Here is a 15262-nt window from a genome sequence, read left to right on the forward strand (position 1 = left end):
TGCTAAATGTCACATATGCAACAGCTTCGCAGGCATTATGTTATGGGCTCTCATTGCCTCTTTTGGATTTCAAATTGAATGTCAAATATAATTTGGACAAGAGAGAAATAAAAGAGCAAGAGCATGCATGGAAAGAACATAATAGCCCAGTTCCTATATTGCACATTAACATTTGCTGAGTCTAAAAACCTATCAATCATTATGCATTATCCCATATGAGGGGGAAATGTTATGAATACATGCTGTTCAAGCAGATGAACACTGTAAACAAGTACCTTCCCAGCACTTTAAGGGTTTTGAAATCACTGGCATTAAAGTGGCTTGGAATATGCTGCAGAATACTAGAGGTACGAAAAAGGGCAAGTGTAGCTTTCATGGTCCCTGAGGGGAGAGGGAGAAGGCGCCTTGTCAAAAGTCAGAGAGCTGCAGCCTCTATGATGCCCTTCTTATTTCATTTTAGTAGCTGAGGGGCTGCTGCTACTGCTGCTGTTCCCCCCAAACTGGTTCTGGTACAGTGGGAGGAATTGCTCATGGGAGAAGGAGCTCTTTCCTAGACCAGTGGCATGATCAGCAGAATCATGTCGCACAGCTCCTACTGGTTGATTCTGTTTCCAAATCCAACAGTTGAATGCTTACCCAATATAAAAACTCCACAAATGTATAAGCCTAGCATGTAGAGTTTTGAATTATAGTGCTGGAGGAGACTGAAGCTGAGGCTCCAATACTTTGGCCACCTCATGAGAAGAGACGACTCCCTGGAAAAGACCCTGATGTTGGGAAAGATGGAGGGCCCAAGGAGAAGGGGATGACAGAGGACGAGATGGTGGACAGAGTTCTCGAAGCTACCAGCATGAGTTTGACCAAACTACTGGAGGCAGTGGAAGACATGAGTGCCTGGCGTGATCTGGTCCAGGGGGTCACAAAGAGTCGGACACGACTAAACGACTAAACAACAACAACAACAACAACAGAGAAGACGTCTGCCCCCACTGCCTGCTACCTTGACTTGCCACTTTTCTATATGCAAGAGCAAGCCAGCATGCAACCCCTACAGGGACTGAAGCAGCTCCATTTATTCCTTTATTACATTTATAGCCTATATTTTTCTCCAAGGAGCTCAAGGTGACATACACGGCTCCCTGCCCCATCTCATTTAATCCTCACAACAAACCTGAGAGGTAGGTTTGGCTGAAAGGCAGTGAGCTCTCAGCCCAGTGTCACCCAGTGAGCCTCATGGACAAGTGGGGATTTGAACCCTGGTCTCCCAGGCCCTAGTCCAGCATTCTGACTGCTGGTCCAACACTCTAACACTGGATCCACTACATCACGAGCTTCTGCTAATTGAGCAGCTCACTTGTAAACAGGGGCATCTATCTAGGTAGCTTCTTCCAGTTTGCAAGCATAATCCACAGCACAGCATCTGGAATCAGTGACCAAAAGGGGAAAACAATCGTCTGCAGCTTCCAAGGTGCAGAAGCAGGAAAGCACAAGACATGCAACTGGAAGCTTTTCCCATTTCCTCCCCAGTTAATTTTCTGGTTGCGCAGTGTGCAGCCGAGTATTAATGTCACTGTTAATGAAGTCATTTGTTGCCACTGCCCTATAGCTTGTAGGTCACAGTACGGCACACAGCAAAGAGCTCAGTCCCCCAGAGGAGTTATAAGCTGCCTTCTTTAGTGCCACTGTTTAATCTGCAGGCATTTAATGTACCATGGGGACCTTTCCAGAGGGGAAGCACTGCTTTTACATGGTATTTAAGCAAAGCCAGGGATGGATTTTTCTGACTGCCACTTGCCTCAAAGTCAAAGCCTGGAAGAGGAGGCAGCCAGCAGAGCCTGCTTCCTTTCAGGGTAGGAAATGCTATGCAGGGCTTTGGAAGGAAGTGCTGCAGCAACTCATCATCTCTGCAGAAATAGCAGGAGCGGCAGGAGCGCAGGCCGTGATGCTTCAAAAGTGGAAGGAATGCACATTTTGGATGAGATGGAAGAAAAGGCACGAGTCAGAAGGAGCCACACTGGAACTAATACAGATAAAGCAGCATAAAAGCAAAAGAGAAGGCTTGGGTAGCCAGCAGAAACTCATTTAAATAAGCTAGACTGAAGCTGGGGAAAAATGTGTTATAAAATCAGACTGTCATTCTGTATTATGATCAGGTCTCTCTCATATTAAGCCAGCATAACTAAAGTTGCAGGCTGGCTTTTCCCAAGTGATGGCTTTTATCTGGGAGGGTGTAATGGCTGTAAATCAAATTGAAAAATGACATTGACAATAATTGTGTTTTAGTTGTTTGTTCATTTGGTTTTTTTGACAGATGTGTTCAGTGCCGACAACATTCAGAAGTGACACGTTCCAGACTAAAAGGCATTTGTAGGTATCATTTACAGAAATGAACTAATTCTTCATTTTCTCCATAGAATGCCTATCGGCTATATTCTTGTGTGACAGGGGAGAGGGGTCCGGCGTCCCTCAAGCCATTTCTGACTTCCAGGGAATGTGGGGGGGGGGGGGGGGAAGCAGGATGGCAGGGGCAAGTGGCAAGTGGCTGAAGTCCTCTTTCCCCCTGCAAAAAACAAAACTTCCCCTTCCCTTTGACATTTCTGACTGTGCTCTTACAGCTCAGGCAGGTGATCAGAAATCCCATTCGATGCATCTGTTACTGGGCTGCTCCACTTCAGGCCACAGGAGGGAATTCAAGTGTGCCTGCAATTTACGAGCACTTTCAGCTTTATGTATGTGGCCCAAAAATTTAAGAAATTAAACAGGGACAGAATTTCGGGGGAAATGGCTTTGGCAATCCCACTCACCATTGAACCCAATGTGCTTTAACTATGTGCGATGTTGGCTTTAAGCACAATCCCTGGAACGTGAGCTTACTGTTTCTGAACGCTTTCCCACGTAAAACACTGTGTGTGTGTGTGTGTGTGTGTACAAAACCAGCATGTTAGGGAAAAGGCCAGGACCTTTTCATCTAGATGCTTCTCCCAACCAACCAATCATCCTGTCATGTCATTGAAATGGAAACTACTGGGGTGTGTGGGTAAGGATTGCAAAAGGAAGAGGCAAAGGCCATTTGCACATGTCAATTCATTTCCATCTATACTCAGATTCATTGACTGAGTGTAAAGCAAGAGCAGGATTAGAAATGAATATCCACAAACTTTCAAAACTTTTTGAAATTTCCCATATACTTTCAATCATAGAAGCCAACTCCTAGGGGCCAAGGGGTCTTTGGGGGCCCCAATAAGATATTTGAGAGGGTCGCCCCCCAAGTTAATGGTATGGGTGCACCGTGCCATGTGATTGACTATGCAGTTCATTCAAGTTGGCACCCCTGCTTTCAATATAAAAATTCACATTTGTATTATAAATGTTTTATTTTACTTCAGCACTTGAAATTCTCGTTCTTTAGACCTTTCAGCGTCTCCTGTTTGTTTGAACATCAGCTGTGAAATCCCACATGTTGGCAAATGCCATATGCAACTGTATCTTTGCATGCCAGCAGTCAAGCACTGTCCAATGGGAAATGCCATCTCATGCCATCAGTCAAATACTGTTAAGTATCAGCTATCAAACATTGCACTCATCTATGAGAGCATGGCAAACGCAGACAAGAAGTTTCTCTTATATAATTTATTTATTGAATTTATATCCTACCTTTCTTCAGTGAGTTCAAGGTGCTGTACATAGGTCTCCTCCTCTCTGTTTTAACCTCACAACAACCGTGTGAGGCAGGTCAGGCCCCAAGCAAGTGACCAGCCCCCAGTGAGGGAGTGTGGATTCAAACCCTGGTCTCTCAGATTGTTGCCCACACTCTCACCACCACGCCATTGCCAAAATTCAAATGGGTGGTTTTTTTATATCTAGGTTGTTTCAGCTCCATGGGGTGGTGGAGGAAAGGAGCTTGTTTTAAAGCCTGCGCACGTCCTGTTGGTACAGTAAAGGTAAAGGTACCCCTGCCCATACAGGCCAGTCTTGACAGACTCCAGGGTTGTGCGCCCATCTCACTCAAAGAGGCCGAGGGCCAGCGCTGTCCGAAGACACTTCCAGGTCACGTGGCCAGCGTGACATCGCTGCTCTGGCGAGCCAGAGCCGCACACGGAAACGCCGTTTACCTTCCCGCTAGTAAGTGGTCCCTATTTATCTACTTGCACCCGAGAGTGCTTTCGAACTGCTAGGTTGGCAGGCGCTGGGACCAAACAACGGGAGCGCACCCCGCCGCGGGGATTCGAACCGCCGACCTTTCGATCGGCAAGCCCTAGGCGCTGAGGCTTTAACCCACAGCGCCACCCGCGTCCCGTACAGTACCACACCTTTATAACCAGCGATGTGTGTTTATTATTTATTTTATTCCCTCTCACTTAAAATTTATATCTCACACTACTCTTTAAAATGATCTCAGAGTAGGCAGCAACACACACTTGTGCACTGAATTTTTTGGGGAAAACCCCTGAAATAACATACACCATATTTCTTGATACTGTGGAATGTGTATTAACCATTGATTATTCAAGCTATGTTGGTTGAATCTGTATTTTGCTATATTGAAAACTAATAAAAATATTCTGGGGGAGAGGATAAGCATAGACTCACCGAGGAAGAATAGAGTTCCAGCTGCATATTCTGATGTCTATTTGCATGCACATCCTCACCTGCATTCTGCCTCCCCCAAAGCGTGTTCTCCAATAAATGAGAGCACGTGTTGCGGTGTGGGCCACCGGGCCAGGCCTCTTGTTGCCAGGCTGGTTAATAGTTATTGCCTGGCATCTATGATTGGATAACCGGGTTGCTGGGGCAAATTGTATGTTGCAAATTGAGTGGGTGGGACCATAGTCTTTAAATATTGGTGCACTCTGGTTTCTCTTTCTCTTTGCAGAGTGCATCGGATCAGGAGCAATCTTCTCATTGTCTGGTTACATTTCTTTATTTCCCCCCTTCTTTTTAATCCTCTCTAGTCCCTTAATTAATTTAATTCCCCTCTCTAGTCCCTTAATTAATTTAATTCCCCTTTTTTCCTGTTTGATTTCCCACCCCACCCCTTTCCCTGCCCTGTGGGAAGATTCTCCCTGTACCTGTGAGCGCTGCCTGTGCATAATCCTCCTGGGCTTGCCTTTCCCAATAGGGAGAGAGCCCCCATTAGGGGCTTTCTTTTGCAAAGAGGTTTCCCCCATTTTTGCCTGTTTAATTGTGGGGCTAGTCAGGGCTGTTCTCAGCCTAGCTAGAATCACTTTGTTTATAGTATCCCCAAAGGTTGGCTTTATTTTGGTTGCATGCAGTGCTGTTGGCCGAGTTTTAATTTAGCCTTGGGCAGGAGCACTATATTGAGTTCCTTTAATATTGCAATGAGACAAAAAAGGCAGAGAGCAGAAGCAGGGAGGCCTTCACGGCCTTCTCGGCCTGCACATATCATTCAAGCCTAAGCCTGCTACAGTTAGCAGTACAGTAAATTCCCAGCTTACCTGGAATCACTTTCGTTTATAGTATCCTCATAGGTTGGCTTTATTTTGGGTGATTGCAGTGCTGTTGGCCGAGTTTTAATTTAGCCTTGGGCAGGAGCTCTATATTGAGTTCCTTTAATATTGCAATGAGACAAAAAAGGCAGAGAGCAGAAGCAGGGAGGCCTTCACGGCCTTCTCGGCCTGCACATATCATTCAAGCCTAAGCCTGCTACAGTTAGCAGTACAGCAATTGTTAGTCTCTGTGGTATGTGACTCACTTTCTCTATAAGAATTTATCTGTTTGCAGGCTCACTTGTGGCTAATGTATATCGTAGGCAGACAGAGTGGAGCCAGAGGCTCTCTGTGCCTCCAATGAGCACTCTTTGTATGCTCTTTAACTATGCTGTTTCTGAACAAGTTTATTTTCTGCAAGTTTGTTTTTCCCTTATAGTGGCAACTGCCATTTTAGAGACGAGCCATTGTGGCTTAGTGGCTAGAGCGCAGGACTAGGACCTGGGAGACAGGGTTCATATCCCCCACTTAGCCATTGTTATCACATAACAAAACAAGCTGCTCCTTTTGGACTATTCTGTTGCATGGTAGTTCGGCCCACTTGTGATATTGCTCCCAAAAAGAAGTTCGGGTTTCTTGAGGGCGTGCTTCCCTCTAAAGGGCAAACAGGGGCACCTGGACAGGCGGTGGGCTGCCTCGAGTTTGTTAACTCATTGGAAACATTTATGTCTGGCCTAGCAGGTGATCTTAGGGCTTGGCCCGCTTGGCCCTAGAATTTGATGGCCTCTGGCAGCGTTTCCGGCCTGATTAGCTTCCCCATGTGGTGCACAAAGCATTGGTTTCACCAGTTCCTCACATTTAGTTTTTTGCAGACTATGACAGAGCCTTTGCAGATGCCTCCAGAGATTGCTTCTCCTGCAGAGGTTGACTTGCTGATGCCCTAGGTGCCTTCTTCCAGAAGGAAGCGTCTTCAGAGGTGGCGATCCAGGAGCAGGGAAAAGGGGAGCAGGGATGATGCTTACACCTCCTTGCAGGTATGTCAAACCTGGGTCTCTAGGGACCATCCTGGATAGCTCAGCTGGTCAGCGTATGGTGCCGGTAATCCATCAGATGTCTACTACCAGACTTTTAGAAGACATCTAAGGCAGCCCTGTTTAGGGAAACCTTTAATGTTTGCTGCATTACTGTATTTTAATCTTTTGTTGGAAGCTGCCCAGAGTGGCTGAGCAAGCCCAGCCAGATGGGCGGGGTACAAATAGATCATCATCACCATTATTATTATTATTATTATTATTATTATTATTATTATTATTATTATTATTTTGTGGGAGAGTGGACTAGATCATCCTCAGGGTCCCTTCCACCCCACTATTCTTTAAGTTGCAGTTCACTATGGGAACGTTAGATGCAGAGCTGCCATTATCCCCTCAGCTTGCTAGGATCGCAGGGACGGGGACATGTGGACCACTTGCGCAGCTCCACATTTCAAATGGAAATTCCCTGAGCAATAGAACCTTAAGCTGTATGCAGGAAGCTGGCCCGGCAGCAGCTTTGTTGGGACTTTTTAGGGTTTCTGGCCGGCGTTGGCCCTGTAAATCTACACGTCATGGTGGCAACTCAAGGCAGGGCATTCTGCCCAAGTGGGGGCTGGCGACTAGCAAGCAATAACTCGATACCTCTCACCCATATTTCCATAAAAATATCTTCCTTGAAAGCCTGGCTAAAAGGTTATCTAGATGGGTCAGTGGTTTTGTGCTTGTGGGAAGGGTTTTCCCAAGGTTTGGGATTCCTCTGGCTTTTCAGCCAGTGGCTCAGAATACAGCAACTTTAAGCCAGTCAGAGAGCTACCTGTGGTAGCAAGTAAGAAGGTTAGGAAGCAGCTTTCATTGGGACACATGGAGGTATCCCCTTGATTCTCCTGCTATTCCTATTTTCATTTATCCCCTTTAGGGATCTTCCCTAAGAAAGCCCCATATAATCCCCCTTATAATTTATCGCATCCCATAGGCACCTCAGTGAATGACTCTCTGGAATTTTTCCGTGAAATATGCATCTTTGGATCAGGCAGTTGAGCTTACCAACAAATTGGATGAGGGCCTGGTTGACATTATGCGATATTGAATTGGCTGTTAGGCTGCTGCCAGTTCACCCTCTAGATTATAAGTAGTTGGGCTTTAATTGGATGGTCCTTACATTTATAAGGCGATGCCAATATAAGGCGATGCCAATGGGTTGCGCTATAGGCTGTGCAGCACTCAAGTCCTTTCTGGTTTGAACATTGCGAGTCAAGACTCGTTTAACTGGGGGTACCATTATTTGTATTATCTTACTGGCTGGTTCATGTGACATCAGCCTCTGCTAAGGCTTACTGTACGCCCCTTTTATTCCCTGAGGAGCTGGGTGTTCCCAGTGGATAGGTCAGTGGCTCCACTGCCCCTTTAACGTATTTGGGGGCTAGCTGGATACCGTTGCTCATACCTCTGCTTGCCTGTGGAAAAGCTGTTTGCCGTGAAGGACGTTATTCTTGTAATACTTCCTCTGATAGCAAATGTTGCTTTGTCAGATTCTATCATTGCTAGGTCAGTTTAAAAAATAAATAAATAAATAAAATAAAATTGGCATGCAGGGTGGTTGTTCCAGGCTGCCCCTTCCATTCCTGCTTGGCCAGGTGGTCTCTTCATCATCCTGTACAGTGGCCTTGAGCCTGGCAGGGCAAGGCAATCACATGTGACCTAACTTTTCTTGAGTTTTCCCCATTGTAGTGTCAGCGCACATCTGGACTGAGGAGTACAGGGACCGTCGGGTCTGTCTTGGTCTGATAACCAGGCAGTGTGAAGGTCCTGGCAAAATGGTCCTCATGCTTCGGCAGTCTCCGCCCCCCTTTTATGTGCTTTCCAGCTGCACTGCTTAAGGTTTAATATTGCGTTTCTGCTCGTTTTATTACGGGATCATCTATTGTTTTCACTGTCACTATATCCCGTTTTCAGTTGGAGAGCTTCAGATCCTGGGCTCTGGATGCCCAGCTATAGCCGGATTTTCTGGAGCTCCTGTGGCGCTTTGGCAACAATTGATAATTTAGAGGAGGAGTAGCTTACATTTCCCCTTCTGCTTTCAGGTCTTATGAGGAGGCCTGGACTGATTTCTTAGCGTTTAGCTGGCAGTCCTCGGCCATTCAGAGGAACTTGCCTCCATTCTCTGAGCAGGACCTGCAGTAATTCGCCCACCTGCTGCAGATCGGATGCACTGTTAAAACTATCAGAATTCAGTCCGCTGCAATGTCTGCTGGAGTAAAGCTTTAATTTTTCAGAGACTCTCCTAAAAGTGTGTCGTGCGCAGGGTCTCGGAAGGTTGGTAAAGGCTCCAGCCTTCACAGGACTGCAGGCAGGAAGCCAGTCAATCTTGACCTATGCAGTATCCGCAACAAGTTAATATTTGTCTCCTGGTTCTAGTTCCAGATGAGACTTCTTTCAGTATTCCATTGTAATTTTGGTGTACCGAGGGTTGGGGAAATTGTGTCGGAGCCAGCACGGGGCTGAGAGTTTGGAGGCTTATTGCCTCTGGATTTTTCCTTATCTGCTTTGGAGCTTGTCATAAGTGTCTTGAGCTCTAAGTCAGACCTAGTGGGCAGGGTTGCCATCATCGGGCTTCCAGTCACAGATAAGGTGGGCCCTTGCCCTGTTATTGTATACTGAAATATTTGGCTTTTCGTTCCCCTGGGGGCTGTCTCGATTCTAGAAGTTGCTGGTTCTCGTGGGTTGCTCCTTCGGGATATATGTGTTTCCCTTTTGGAGTTGAGACTTGTAGTGCGCAACTCCACAAACTGACCAGCTGGGTCGGGGGGAGGTTGTCCGCCTCCCAGTGACTGGGGAGGTGGGTCCGTTCCCGGTCAAGGATGCAAGGAAGTACTTGGCCTTGAGACCTCCTGAGGACAGCCCCCTACTCATGCAATAAATGGTCACCCTTTGGCGCGACACCAGTTCACATAAGTCATACGTAAGGCCATCTCTGCTTGTGGGATCTCGGCCTCTGGTTTCGCTCCTCATTCCTTTCGCATAGGTGCAGCGACTATGGCAGCCCATTGGGGCTTCTCAGCCACCAGGATCAAGGATTTGGGGAGATGGAAATCGTATGATTTCAAGGGTTATGTGTGAAACAAAACGCTGAGTTTGGTACTAATGCTTGTTGTTTCAACCCTTGTAGATCCCACGCTGGTCCACGTCTGGATAGTGGGACACAGCATCGTTCATTGGGCTGGCAGCAGAGCGAGGCAGTCTGCAAGGGGAGCGTGTCTCGGCCTCCCACAGCACGTGCAAGTGTCATGGTTTTCCAGACGCTGAATGTCATGGGGAGAGTTTATGCCGCTGATTGGTCACCGGCTGCTCTCAGACCTCCCCACCCAATGGCCATAGTGGTGCAGCTGGGAAAAAATGATGTGGCAACTATTGATTGCCTTGCTTTGCGCACCTCAATCCAAAAGGGATTTGGAGGCATTGGCAGCCTTATTACCTTCAGTGAGAATAATTTGGTCTCACTGGTTGCAGAGGCAAACCTGGCGCGGTGTTCCCGCCCGGAGGCCGCTGAAAGGGCCAGGAAGCGCATTAACTCTGCTGTTTGCGTGAAGGTATTGGAGCTGGGTGGTTTGGTGATTTCGCACCCAGACATTAATTTTAAGGCTGAGGCCCTTTACCGGGCAGATATAGTGCACCTCTCCGATTTGGGGAATGATGTTTGGCTGGATGTGGTGGCTACTAAATTGGGTTCCTGGTTGGGTTGGTGAGTGGTTGGCGGCGAGCGTTAGAGCTCTTGTGGCGGTTAGGCATTGGTTATAATATGCTGGTGTTGGAGGGGGCTGAACAGGCGGTGCCTGCCCCTCCTATTGCGATGAAGGGAATTCTGTTAAAGGAATCCTGGGGCTTGCCATGATTTCGTCCAATCCCTGTTATGGGACCAGGGCCGCCCAATCCCTGTTATGGGAATCCCTGTTATGGGACCAGGGCCGCCCAATCCCTGTTATGGGAATCCCTGTTATGGGACCAGGGCCGCTCAATCCCTGTTATGGGAATCCTTGTTATAGGACCGGGCAGGCAAGCTTTCGGGGAGCTGCTGGGGAGAGCGGCGTGGGTCCGACGCTTAGCTCAGGTGACCCCCCAGTTTGACTTTCTCTTCTACTGGCTACCGATCGGACCTCGGGATGCCAGTTCTGTCCCAGGCGGGGGGACAGATAGTCATAACCAATGTCTAAACAACCACTCACTGATTTTGTATTTTAATAAAGTTGTGGCCAAAATAGTGCCCAAAAACCAAAACTAAATTACGTGTTATGTGTGAAGTTATTTGAGGGGTGGCCTGGGGACCTACACGCGCAAAGCGTGTTCTCCAATAAATGAGAGCACGTGTTGCGGTGTGGGCCACCGGGCCAGGCCTCTTGTTGCCAGGCTGGTTAATAGTTATTGCCTGGCATCTATGATTGGATAACCGGGTTGCTGGGGCAAATTGTATGTTGCAAATTGAGTGGGTGGGACCATAGTCTTTAAATATTGGTGCACTCTGGTTTCTCTTTCTCTTTGCAGAGTGCATCGGATCACCCGCCCACCCGCCCTCTTTTCCGGTTGACCTTGCTTTGCCTGTCATGGGGGTCGTCTGCCTTGGCGCAGGGGCCTAGTAGGAATTTTGCCATTTGGTGATTGGCTGTGCCATTTGGTTTTTGCCTACTACTCTGCAATTCGTCACAACTTGTAAGGTTGCGGTTAGGCATTGGTTATAATATGCTGGTGTTGGAGGGGGCTGAACAGGCGGTGCCTGCCCCTCCTATTGCGATGAAGGGAATTCTGTTAAAGGAATCCTGGGGCTTGCCATGATTTCGTCCAATCCCTGTTATGGGACCAGGGCCGCCCAATCCCTGTTATGGGAATCCCTGTTATGGGACCAGGGCCGCCCAATCCCTGTTATGGGAATCCCTGTTATGGGACCAGGGCCGCTCAATCCCTGTTATGGGAATCCTTGTTATAGGACCGGGCAGGCAAGCTTTCGGGGAGCTGCTGGGGAGAGCGGCGTGGGTCCGACGCTTAGCTCAGGTGACCCCCCAGTTTGACTTTCTCTTCTACTGGCTACCGATCGGACCTCGGGATGCCAGTTCTGTCCCAGGCGGGGGGACAGATAGTCATAACCAATGTCTAAACAACCACTCACTGATTTTGTATTTTAATAAAGTTGTGGCCAAAATAGTGCCCAAAAACCAAAACTAAATTACGTGTTATGTGTGAAGTTATTTGAGGGGTGGCCTGGGGACCTACACGCGCAACTAGTCAACTGGCAGGGGATTGGGCTGGGATGGTGCAGGATGGGTGCTATCAAGGATGCATCTCCCTTACGTTGCCCCCCCCCCCCAATTCCATAGTCTTTCACAAACAGGTTTTAAAAAGAGGGTTGTGTGGCTGTGTGCATGCACATGCGCACACATGCTAAGGCAATATTATGCCGCCTCCATTTTGGCTAGGCCTTGTAAGAGACCCCAGAGGATAGCAGGCCAATTCTTTGCAGCGCAGACTGAAAAGGTAAGCAAAGAACAATTCCCCTGCTTCTGCATTGCTCTGACCTCTTTTGAAGACACATACATGAAAGGATCACATAGGAAGTGAAGAATAAAGAAAGTAAAATCCACTGAGCAGTAAAGGATTATTTAAACACCCCGTGGGGCTCTAGCGAGTTTAGTGATAGCACTAGATCAAAGCGCCTGTCACAACTGGCACCAAACACACAAAGTCAGCTAAGCTAGGCAGCTCCCTTTTACTTAAAGGCGTTTTCTTTTGTTTCATTCCTTGATAGCCCCATGTGTCAAAAAATCAATAAATGTATATTCATGGTGGGGGAGGGGGAGGGGGAGATCATGGGGAAGGAAGGGTCTTCAGCAGCAGGAGGTGTTTGTTGGGAAAGTTCCAGATTTTGTTAAAAGATGCTGAGCCTCCCATGAGATTTAGCTAATTGCAGGTGGGGATCTGACTGCATCATGCAGTATTTTTGGATGCAGAATTGTTAGGTTTAATAATTTGGGACTGTTTTATTGATATGTTTTTAAAATGTTACTTGTTGCATTTTATTTGAACTGCCTTGGGGAGTGTTTTATTTGTCAAAGACAATGTAGAAAATTATTAAATAAATAAATGAAGCATGCAATCTCTCCATCCTATGTAGCACAGAGGGCTGAGCAGAGAATGGCAGAAAGCAGTAGGCAATTTGACAGAAATGGAAGGGTTGCCATATGTCCGGAATTTCCTTATTGTTAAATATTATCAAAATAATAGGTCTTATTGTCAAAAGAATAGGTCTTATTTATGATGCTGGCAGCACTAAAAATAATCGCAAGTCAAAAGGAAAACAGCCCAAAATTTTACATTGGACACATAGTACCACTCACTCTGGTATATAGCTATAATGGAGAAAATTACACATAATTTGAGATTTCGACAACAACTAGAAACTCCAGACACTTTCTATGTGATCTGGCATTCCTTTATGACACAAACAGTAGAAGCATCATTTTCAAGACATCTCTCATCACAAGCCTGGCAGATATGGAACTAGACTTGATGATCTGATAACACTGTAAGACTTTACACGGACTTGGTTATTTAAGCCATGTTGTCAGGGACTGGACTGAAGAGGAGGAGGAGTGGTGGAGGCCGTGTCCCCCCTCCCACTTTTGTTTGTAGCTTCCAGGGAAGAGGAAGGCAGTCTCAAATTACAGCAGGGCTTGGAGGAAGATGACAGCTCAGAGACGGGAGAACAGCAGAGTTATGCAGTGTTAGGGGAAGGAGGAGGGGAGACAGCAGCCAGCTGACACATCGCTGGACAGCATAACCGACCCCCCTTCTCCCAAAACGCACCGTTTGTTAAGGGTGCAAGAACAAAGGGCACAACGACAGTTGGCCACGGGCGGATGCCGTAGAAGCAGGGGTAGTTGTTGTTAGAAGGGAAGGGGGGGAGCTCAGTGCAAGCATCTCTGTCATGGAGGAATGATTGGATTCCTTTGTCTTTCACTGTGATGATGTAATAAATCATAAGTAAGACCTTTCTTGTTTCCTCCCTGATTCTTGGTCCCATCGGGGGGATGGAGAGGATTCCTCGAGCCTGACACGTGCAACTGGATTCATTCTACATGCCTATTTTATAGTTTTGCTGATTGTTTTTTAATTTTCATCTGTTGTTATAACTGTTTTCTTTGTTTTATATACATTATAAAATGAAATAAAAAGGAGCTTTTCAGAAAAGAAGATGACAGCAGTCAGTAGGCATATCATGCCCCCAGCCAGAGCCCACCCCCAGCCCTGTGCTCTTTGCCTCTGGGCCCACTAGGCTCATGGGCATCTCCAGCTCATAGCAACTTCATGATTTCAGGAATTAAATGGTGTTTGCTTCCGTTGCCCTGATGTGAAATTCATTCACTTGAATTTCACCATTTTCTCATTGAAAAGAAAAGTGTTTGTGTGTGTGTGTGTGTGTGTATGCACACATCCACCCACCCACACATGCACAACTCCCCATTTATGCAGGGGTTATGTTCTGAGGCACCATGCATTTGAGTGAAATTGTGTATATTTGGAACACCATTGAAAAAGCCTGCAAACGTTCTCTAAGCCTCTGGAAACCATTGAAGAACCCTTTAAAAAACCAAAACTCCACCAAGCTCCTTCACAATTGCTTCCCTCAAAGCTCCTTGCTCAAGCTGCAACCCCACAGGCCTCAAAGGTCAGTGCAACGGCTTGTGGGATTGTTAGATGCTTTTTTCATGCCATTTTTGTCATTTTCCTGGTCTTGTAGGGCCCTTTTGGTGTCACTTCCCGGTTTGCAGTGGCTGTGTGTGCCTCAAAAGTGTGTAAATGGAGAGTTGCTTGTATTTAGAGAATACCGTATATATTTAAAGTAAAAAATAACAAGTGAGGGTGTGTAACCATGCTCATGTCCCACTGACCACCCCCAGGCTATAAAATGTTTTTAAAGTGAAAGGAAGGAAGGAAGGAAGGAAGGAAGGACACTGTGGCCACCATTGTGAGCCCACATGGTCCCTGGTGTGACTATGGAGGCCCCTGGACTTCAGTAGCATTGCTGGGTGTTGCAAGTATGTCCAAAAACATTTTATTTACTTTCCTGGAATAGGAGGGGGAGGCCGCCTGCTTTCCAGATGGAAGGAGGGTGTTCGCCCAGCAGTGTGCATCCACACAAAGACCCTGAGAGGCTTTCAGTGTAAGATTTGATTTATCACACTCATTCCACTTCTGCCTAAAAGCCAGCAATGAAAATGAAAGCAATTACAACAGCAGCACTGCCCCTGATTACTAAACAGAAAGCATTTTTCTTAAGTTAGACAAAAAGGGGAATTGTCTCCAAAGTTCTCACTTCCAGACCAAACACAAAGCGATTTCCGTGGTTTACATGCATACAGAGACATAGAGTTTCTCTGAAATTCTCCAGGCTTTACTACCCACCCCCAGGAAATGCACTTCTAAGCATGTACAATCTGAAGGATGTTTCCTCAGAAGCAAGTCCTCTTACTGTGTTCAGTGGGATTTATAGCCTCGTAAATTGCTTAGCATATCATCCTTAATCCCCCAACATAACTTTTGGTATTTCTGTCAGAGATTTGTGTGGAGGATCTCAAGCTGCTCCTCTTTAGCCCCTATCAGCCCTTCTTCTTCAATATAGGGACAATAACGCATTATTATCTTACAAGGCTGCTGTAAGGACTTCTGAGGTAATGTATGCAAAGCAAGTTGAACAAAATAGCACTTATATTAAAGCTGGGAAGGTATTGTGTTTCG

The 15262-nt window shown here is 46.7% G+C and overlaps 1 protein-coding gene across 1 annotated transcript in view; it reads right to left on the reverse strand.

Moving 5' to 3' along the window:
• CNTNAP2 (contactin associated protein 2) overlaps positions 1 to 15262 on the reverse strand; it is a 965530-nt gene that overhangs the window by 781300 nt on the left and 168968 nt on the right. The gene's annotated exons all lie outside the window — the stretch shown is intronic.

This window comes from Podarcis tiliguerta (genome assembly GCF_965153285.1).
Source record: "Podarcis tiliguerta genome assembly, chromosome: 12".
Taxonomy (NCBI): domain Eukaryota; kingdom Metazoa; phylum Chordata; class Lepidosauria; order Squamata; family Lacertidae; genus Podarcis; species Podarcis tiliguerta.